Genomic DNA, 10061 nt, shown 5'->3' with positions numbered 1-10061 from the left:
GATGCGATAAAAATGGCGGATACCCGGCGTCCGCGCTGCGATGTCGTGAAGCGATGAAGTCGATGCGATGATCTTTGGTTAGCGAGCACATGGAGGCCCGCAAACGTGCAATGTGATAATTTTTGGGTTAGCGAGCAGTTGGCAGCCCGCAAATGTGTGATGCGATAATCTTGAGGTTAGCGAGCATTTGGCAGCCCGCAAACGTGTGATGCGATGATCTCCGGTAGCGAGCACTCAGCGGCAGCAGCGCAATTATTTTTCGTACGCTCTTCAGCTGCGGCAGCTCGCAAACGGGCGTTAGCACTCTTTTCTCTGTAGTAGAACTAGAGGCCCTGGAACTCACAGGAGCCTCACCTGCAGATAGAAATCCACGCTGGGAGGAAACAGGAGGCTGGTGGTGGAGTCTGATGTGCCTGAGACTCCAGCAGGAGGCTAGCTCTCGTCTAGCCCTTGAGTGATTGCTTTAGCAAGTTGAAATAAAAGTTCTCTTCAAAGTCCTTTTCTTCTTCTTCCAAGTCTAGTGAAAATTACTGCAGGCCAATCCAAATAACAGCACACAAGCACAAGGACAGTCACCTCCTGCAGATTCCTTCAGTTACACAGACAGAGGTTCTTCTTGATACCCAGGAGCAATACAAATTGTAGGGGTTTCAGCACAGATATTTATACCCCATAAGTCTTTGTTCTCAGAAGCTACAAGTCACTGAACCCAGCCAGAACCAGTTCTGCCCAACCCTGGAGCACTTTGTTTCAGAAAGAGGGGTCTGCCATCAGACGCACAGTGGGAGGTGGAGCCAGCATTCACCTTGCCAGGCACAGCCCTATTCAGGTCAAGGAGCTACCCCTCCCCATACTCCAATGCAGATCTCTCTATTCAACCCAGGTCTGACTCAGCCTGCCCTGTCCCTCCAAAACCAGACAGCCAATACACATAACAGCAGAGCACACTGGAAGGCTTAGGCAAGAAAATACCTACTTTCTAAGAGTGGTATTTTCAAACACAGAATCTAAAAATAAACTTTACTAAAATATGTATTTTAATATTCTGAGGTCAGGCATACTAAATTAGTTTTTCTACCATGTTCCTGGGGTCAGTTAGGACTATAGAATGTAATAGTCAAACTGCCCATTCTGGCCTAGGGAGAACAGGTAGCCTTACAGTAGTGAAAAACGAAATTGGGTGTAATTCACTACCAGGACATGCTACACACACCAAGGCATGTCCTACCTTACACATACAATGCACCCTACCATAGGGTGGGGGGCTTACATGATGCCAAGGGAAGGTTCAGGGGCTGGGAAGTGGGTGCACCTCTCAGCCAAGATGGCAGTTCTGGACTGCCCAAGACTCTGCAGTGGCAGGTCTGAGACACACTTTACAAGCTGCTTCTGTGTGTGGCGCAAACCAGCGCTGAAGGCCCACCAGCAGCATTTGGTCTACCAGCCCTGGGCACACACAGGCCACGCTACTAGGGACTTACAGGCAAACAAAATAAGCCAATTGTGGATATACCAATTCACATGTCATATTTACACAGGGAGCATTCGCGTTGTGGCACTGAATGGCAGTGGCACAGCGCCCAGAGCATCTAATACCAGCAAAAACAGAGGAGACAACAGCGAAAAATGGAAGGGAGACCCACGCCAATGGTGCCAGGTCTAACAAATACTGCATCAAACTCCAAATGATGCAGAATGGTACATAGTTATTGCTTTGTGCCATGTATTTTGTTCGATTCCATTACACCCTGATAGCCAGCCATTATTTGCCTTCCGGTTTGGCGAGCATATTTTGGCATGGTGTCGAATTCCTCAAGGGTATACTGAGAGTCCTTCCATTTTAATCAGATTCTGAAGAAATCTCTAGAAAGTTTAAAAATGCCAGAGAAATCTGTTATGGTCCAGTATATTGATGACCTATTGGTGGCATCAAGGACCAAAGAGGCATGTATTACTGACACAATTGCATTGTTGAATCATTTGGCAGAAGGAGGACATAAGGTGTCCCCATCTAAACTGCAGTTCTGTCAACAAGAAGTACAATATTTAGGTCATAAGATTGAAAAAGGGATGAGAAAAATAACGACAGAAAGAATCAGGATTATCAAAGGAATGAGAGCCCCAATGACACAGAGAGAGGTGAGAATATTTCTTGGACTGGCTGGTTACTGCCGACAGTGGATACATGGATTTTCATTGATTGCCAAGCCTTTACAGCGATTAACAAAAAGTGATGTAAAAGATCCAATTGTGTTGAATGAGCAAGAGATGGAAGCTTTTGAGCAACTGAGAAACAGGTTGTGTGAAGCCCCAGCATTGGGAATGCCTGATTATGAGAAATAATTTGAGTTGAAAGAGACGGATGTGCACTTTCGGTACTGGTACAAAGGCATGGAAGAATGAGACGGCCCATAGCATACTTTTCAGCTATCTTGGACCCAGTAGCAAAAGCATTGCCTGGATGTGTAAAAGCGGTAGCAGCCACTTGTGTGAGCCTGGAACAGAGTGAAGGCATTGTGATGGGATATCCGTTAAAGGTATATGTCCCACATTCAGTTGAAATCCTTCTGACCAGAACAAAGACCCAATTCATGACACATAGTCAATTAACCCGATATGAGAAGGTGATTCTGGGTACAGACAATGTAACGATTGTGAGATGCATAAGTGTGAATCCTTCCACTTATTACCTGATGCAGTAAATGCAGAGGTCAAAGATGATGTTGATCACAATTGCTTGGATGTACTTGAATTCTGCACAAAGCCCCACCCTGACATCAGAGATGAACCTCTAGAAGAGTCAGATTATGTGATGTTTGTGTATAGATCATGCTTGAGAACGAAAGAAGGAATTTTGAGCGCTGCGTATGCTGTATGTACGGTGGCAGACATCATGGAAGCATCTTGTTTGAGAGGAATACGTTCAGCCCAAGTTGCTGAGATGATTGCTCTAATTCGAGCTTGTAAACTGGGAAGAAATTTCCTAATCACTGTGATCACGGATAGCCAGTATGGCTTCAGAGTGGTACATGATTTTAGACAGATCTGGTCCCAGAGGGGATTCATGACTTCTTCAGGGTCTCCAATTAGGAATGGTGAGTTTGTGAAAATGTTGCTTGAGGCGATACAGCTGCCTAAACAGAATGCAGTAGATAAATGCGCTGCACACAAAATGGTGAAGACTACATTACAGGCAATAGGTTTGCTGATGAAATAGCTCAATATTGTGCCAGACATACAACCTCAATGAATCGGAGGAGGGAAAAAGAACATGTTTCATGTCCTTTGATGTTTACTAACACAGTTGAAACGTGGGAAGAAGTGAGACAATTGCAGGAAGAAGTAGGGGATGAGGAAAAAGAGATGTGGATAAAATCCGGCTGTTAACAAAGAGAGGAAGATGGAGTTTGGGTTTACAGGGATGAAAGACCAGTTATGCCCGATAGCATGATCTCTAACATGGCACAGATGTACCATGGACAGGCACACATAGGTAGAGATGCAATGATCAGACTTTTTAAACAAGAAGGAGGTCCTTTTACCAGAATGCAACTAGATTTCATTGAAATGCCCCCAAGTAACAGACTGAGGTATGTCTTGGTGGTTGTTTGTTTGTTTTCTCGTTGGGTGGAAGCATATCCGACAAGAAGGAATGATGGAGTTACTGTAGCTAAACTCCTGCTGAGAGAATTAATTCCTAGATATGGTTTTCCAGTCACGATAGAAACAGATAGAGCAGGGGTACTCACAAACTTTCTCTTGGGGGCCAAATTTACAGTGTGGTTTGTGGCCGAGGGCCGCACCTTGGGGGCGGGGTCATTGGGGGAGGGGGCGGGGCTAGAGCAACAAAAAAAACCTGTGACCATGAGGTGGAACACAGGTCCCTGCAGCGGACGCCTTCGTCCACTGAGCCACCAGACCCGGCTTACACATATCTCTCTCTCTCCCTCTCTCTATCTCCCTCCCTCCTCCGTCTCCCTCCGTCCTCCGTTTCCCTCCCTCTCCCTCCGTCTCCCTCCCTCTCCCTCCGTCTCCCTCCCTCTCCGTCTCTCTCCGTCTCCCCCTCTCTGTCTCCCTCCCCCCCCTGTCTCCCTCCCTGTCTCCCTCCCTGTCTCCCTCCCTCTCTCTCCCCCTCTCTCTCTCCCTCCCTCTCCGTCTCCCTCTGTCTCCCCCTCTCTGTCTCCCACTCTCTGTCTCCCCCTCTCTGTCTCCCCCCTTTGTCTCCCTCCCTCCCTGTCTCCCTCCCTCCCTGTCTCCCTCCCTCTCTCCCTCTCTCTCCGTCTCCCTCCCTCTCCGTCTCCCTCCCTCCACCCCCCTCTCCCCCTCTCTCCCTCCCTCTCCGTCTCCCTCCCTCTCTCCGTCTCCCTCCCTCTCCCCGTCTCCCTCCCTCTCAGTCATGGTTACCTTTTTCCTTTTACACTCATTATTCTGAAATTAGTGAGTGCTTTTGCATGAAAAGGTAAGGCCATGACTACAGGGCCCGGAAGGGACCCGTTTCAGTGCCCATTGCTTATATTCTTTCAAAACATAGGCAGTATGGTATAAAAAGACCACATTCGTAAACACACAGTCGCTGTACACATTTTGTTTTCCAATTCACCCATCAAGCAGGTATTTCAGTACCTCCAGGCAAGGTGCACTTTCCCACACAGGGAAAACTATGTTGTTCAAAGAGAGAGGAGTAAACAAAAGTATCACTTCACTGGCAAACACTGTAAAGTGGCACTAATGTGTTTAGGTGTAAATAAATCAATCTGGACATCTTGCAACCACTCTGTCTTGCTTTAATTAGTTATTTATTTTTCACATTTGGAATGTTTTATTTCTCTCCACCCGGAGGCTGCACTTGTGTCAGAGAAAGACAACGTTTCCAGCAAAAATGTTATTCTTTTTTGGATCCATTTCACAGGGGAGCAAATAAACGAAAGGAGGAAAGAGAGGGTAATATCCGTTTCTTGAAGTCTCGGTTTCATTAAGGAGCGAGACAGAATGAGAGGGAAGACTCGGAGGCTTAGATTCTGTCATCGTGGCGTGTGCACGCACAGCTTAATTTATGGGGACTTGGGGAGGCTGAAGAGTATTGCTTCCAGGCAAAGCCGTCTCCCTCGCTTAGAGTGAGGGGGCCCCTGGAGCATGGGGGCCCCCCGCACCACGGGTGCTGCGTTATGCCCCTGGCAGCTGAGGCAGCTTCCCTTCCAGGGCACACACACAGCCCCACCCGAGTACTTCACAGGTCTTTAAGAGACCATTTGCATGATAACGAGGCTTTGTTGTATTTCACCTCTTAGCGCCCCAGCAGCTCCACTCTGACTATCACTTGAATCCCCGGGCCCCCACAGAGCAGAGTCTGTGTTTGCTGACACTGTTAAACAAACACCGGTACGATGTCTGCAAGGTCCGCGGGCCACCAAGAAAGGCTTGCCGGGCCGCTGGCGGCCCGCGGGCCGTACTATGAGTACCCCTGAGATAGAGGAAGTCATTTAAAAAATGATGTTATTCAGCTGATATGTGGAGCATTAGACATACAACAAAAGCTGCATTGTGCCTACAGACCAGAGGCTTTTGGGGTGGTTGAGCAAGTAAATGGCACAATCAAGAATAGGCTGGGAAAGATGTATCTAGCCACAGGACTCAAATGGCCAGATGCCCTACCTCTTGTGCTCATGAGCATGAGGAGCGTACCAGACAGAAAAACCAGTTTGAGTCTGCATGAAATAATAATGGGATGAGTAATGAGACAAGCATTTGTACCTGTCAACAAACTGCTGACTATAACTGATGATCTTATTCTGGACTATTGCACAGGATTGGCTGTGATCACTCGTGAAAGAAACCCAGCTCATGATCTGAGTCCGGGAGACTGGGTTCGCACAAAAGTCCACCGCAGAAGGAATTGCCTGGTTCCTCGCTGGGACAAACCCCGACAAATGATCCTAGTGACTAACACAGCAGTAAAGTGTGCAGGTGTGAAAAATTGGATTCATGCCAGTCAAACAATCAAAGTCCCAGATCCTAGAGATCGACCTGTGTCGACATCTGGAAATATCAGACACCAGTTTGGCATCTGAGACAGAAACTGAAACCGTCAGAGTTCCAGATCCTGAAGATCGACCTGTAAGTCGACATCTGGAAATATCAGATACCAGTTCAACATCTGAAGCAGAACAATCTGAATTTGGTGAAAACCAAACTGAGGACATTGAAGAGCAAACAGAGGAGTTGTGAAAAACAGACAATTGATATTGAAACAGGAGAGACAGAATTAATACACAGTGGTGTCGAACAACCAAGTACAAGTGCAAGTTTTGAGGAAATCCCTTCGGAAGTAATTGGTACAAGAGAAGAGAATCTAAAATCAGACGAAGAATCAGAAGTCATAAAGTTCAAAGTTAAAGAAAGTAAAGTGAGATCTGAAACAGAATTGGAAGAAAGTGAAGAAGAATTAAGACAAAGGAGAGGACCAAGAAAGAGAGCTTGGAAAGTGGAACGAGAAGAAACAGAGACTGGACTAAAAAGGCCACGAAAAGGAGACAATTGGCCCAACGAATGTAAAAGACTGAGATATAAAATAATACATTTGAACAAAGACAAGTGAATGAAATAACAAGTCTAAGAAATCAAATAAATTTAGATAAAGGACAATTGCAAAGACCAAAAAGAGTAAAAAGATCTAATTTGAAATATAAATCACCTGAATGGACCTACATAGCACTGCCTGACATCAAAGAGGTGAATAGCAGTCAAGAGAACTCAGACGAAAATTATAAAAAGGAGGGTGAAAGTGAACTGTGCCCATCCTGAAGGGACTGAAGAAACCAGAATAAAGACAAACTGATGAACGTAACGAAAATTTGAAGGACCAAACAGTGTGCCAAGGGCAGTTGGTTCAAAGGACATAAACTTTCTGAGTGTGGAGAGATACATTTTTCTGTACATATCCTAGATTATAGTTTAACATGGCAGAGAATGAAAATAGAAGATCAAGGTGTAGTTTTCTACGCAGATGGTATAGAATGTGTTTTAATTGTACAGGTTTTCTGATGTTTATTTGGTTCATTTTAGCCATAGTCATTCAACTTAGATTAACTGCAGAGAATATGTCTGGGATGAACAATAAAACAAATAGTGATAAGACACATAACACAAAAGATACTGCAACATTGATAGATAATACTGAGTTTCATAGAGACAGGTCAATAAATTATTTTTCTAAGAATGTTTTTACCAAGTTTTTATATGAGTATGTAGAGACAATGGATGTTAGGGATTGTTATGTCTGTATGCAGTTACCTGCGTCTGTGACAGAGGGTGTAACATATCATCACCTTCCTTTGACGTATGGTATAACTTGCAGTCTGTTGGCTAGTTTATTTTATAAGACAGGCAAATTAGAATAATATTATACTGATATGGATGATGTTTTTCTAAAGTTTCTGTAGTTTCTGAACTAAACAAGGTGAAGCCTGGTAAAGGTTTTGGAGAATTTTTCTTAGAAACAAAAGAATTAACATTAGAATATGCATTTAGACACAACCTTAGTTGTAGATTAAGGAAAGAAGAAAAAGTATTTTAGACATGGTAGAGGATACAAGAGTTAAGTTTCAAAGAAAAGTAGCAGGAGAAAAGATGAAAACACCGCTTTGGGGTTTTGAGGAAGGAAGTTATGATAAGAGCGAAACTCATGTAGCAATATGCTTAGATTTGCCTCAACAAGGAAAATTGTGCATTCGTAGAGATAACACTATGTATGACAACTATTTCGTGGGTGCTAGTGAATGCCGAGATACATACAGAATTATAGGGGGATGGGGATTCAAAGGAGGGAAAGATCCATGAGGATCTATTTTATTTGTGGGAACAAAGCTTATTATAGGTTACTGGACCATTGGTACAGAACATGTTATCTAGGCCTGGTCTTTCCAAAGATATTTCATGAGATAGGGGAATTAAAGGAACTCACGAAATAGGTAAACCACTAACACGTACAAAAAGGGAAAGTTTCTCTGAGATAATAGGTGACATTTTTGGAGCATTGATTCCAGCAGTGGGTGTATCTTTTAATGCATATAAGATTCGGAAATTGTCAACAATAGTAGATCGTTTATCAACGAATACTGCTGGAGGGTTCTTGATGGTAAATACCGAGATGGTTGCCATGAGAGCTATGGTGATGCAAAATCGACTTGCCCTTGATATTCTTTTGGCAAAAGAGGGAGGAGTCTGTGGAATGCTGAAGGTACAACATTATTGCACTTACATTCCTGATAAAAGTCAGAATATACAAAAGTATATAAAGAATATTACTGAATTGCATAAAGAAATTACCCCACTGGAGGTTGATGGTGCTTGGGAGAAACTTGGTAAGAGTTTTTACTCAGTCAAGAAATGGTTCACAGAAGTAGGTAGTTCATTAGTTGGGAAAATATTAATACCAGTGACAATAGTAATATTAATGACCTTAATATTGAGATTAGCATTTGTATGTATTACAAAAAGAAAAAGAGAGAATAAGGTAAAAAGACAGAATGAGAAAAATAAACAAAGAGAACGAGAAATGGGAGAGATTGAATTAGAAGAATTTAAAGAGAAAAATGTACAACAAGACTAAGAGACAGAATGTGAAGAATACTATTGTTTAAACTAACAGATGAAAAAGGACAAGAAACATGAGTTCTGATAAAATTGGTAGAGATGGTTTTTGTGGTGATATTAAAAATCACCAAAGGGGGGAATTGATGGAGCAGGGGAAATACAAACATTTTTGTACCCCCTTCGAAGTTAATGAATGTTGCAGCGCGGAAAACCTAGGTAACGGGAATCAAGACGAAAACCCCGTACCTAATATATCCTCCCTTCTTCATAGACCAAATATAATATTAACACATTCACTCGTACAATCATTGGTGGGGCCCTTAACACCAACCTTCACACTCCGCTTCTCACTGGCCTGTACTTACGGGAGGGATAACTGTTTCCAAGCTCTGACATGAAAGGAATACCTTATAACCTATAGAGAGAAAAGTTATTTACACTTCTATACACTAATACCCTTATCACTGCACATCTTAATCCTAAACATCAAGATACTCCTTCCACGTAGTCGACGGATCAAATTAGTTGTTTTGAGTTTAATGATTTGGTCCAGCGAAACATACCCAAAATTCCTAATCTATTCCCTTTCATTAAACACCCAAACACATTTTCTGGTTAATCAATAGTTTCGTTTATCTAAATAATGCAATAATTTAGTTCCATCTGGTAAATGTATTAATCCTTACGCAAATCACAGAACACCATATTTACTTATTCTGGCTATCGGTCATCCTCTAAGTCATCAATTTTAGTCGTCAGCACGCTACAGTGCCAAAGATCAAGGACAAGAGACGTGCAAATATCGATCAGTGCCCATAGAATGTTCGATAGTCCGTAGTTCATCAAGAAATTGGGCAGCAATTCAGTCTGTCAAAGATTCAGGAGCACAGCCGTCACGTAGCGTCACCGTCATCTCCGTCAGCAAAATGAAGTACGAGAAAGAGTAGCGTAGAACTGTCCTCTCTATTCTAACGTCATTTTTATAATGGAAATAAGGTTCAAGAGATACAAAATAAAGAATTTGGGCTCATCCCTTTGGTCAGTTGGGATCGTTCGGTGAAGTTTCACACAGTTCGGGTTGTTAGGTCATCCTACATGTTCCATCCGGTTTTTATAAACGCCTATTGTCAAAACTCTTGGCAGGCATCCCGTCGTAACCTTGGTTGGGTACATAGAGTCTGGGGTCATCTCGAGGCTACTGGTACGTGCGGCGTGAGCATGCGCACTTGGTCTGAAACCTTGTGGAATGGTGGCCATCGTGTCGTGTGTGTCAGGCGGCCATCTTGCTTTTAGGCCCAAAGGATAACTTAAGCAAAACAAACACAAAAAGTAATTAAAACATAGAAATAACGAATAAAATGTTAAACCCTCACTAATTCCCCTATGTGCTGGTAATTATCTAGCATATGGCGACATTTAAAGCTTCATATTCACCCAGTGATGTCATCTGATGCAACATACAATAATGT

Source organism: Triturus cristatus, chromosome 5_2 (genome assembly GCF_964204655.1).
Source record: "Triturus cristatus chromosome 5_2, aTriCri1.1, whole genome shotgun sequence".
In the NCBI taxonomy this organism is placed as follows: domain Eukaryota; kingdom Metazoa; phylum Chordata; class Amphibia; order Caudata; family Salamandridae; genus Triturus; species Triturus cristatus.
This window is presented reverse-complemented; position numbering follows the sequence as displayed.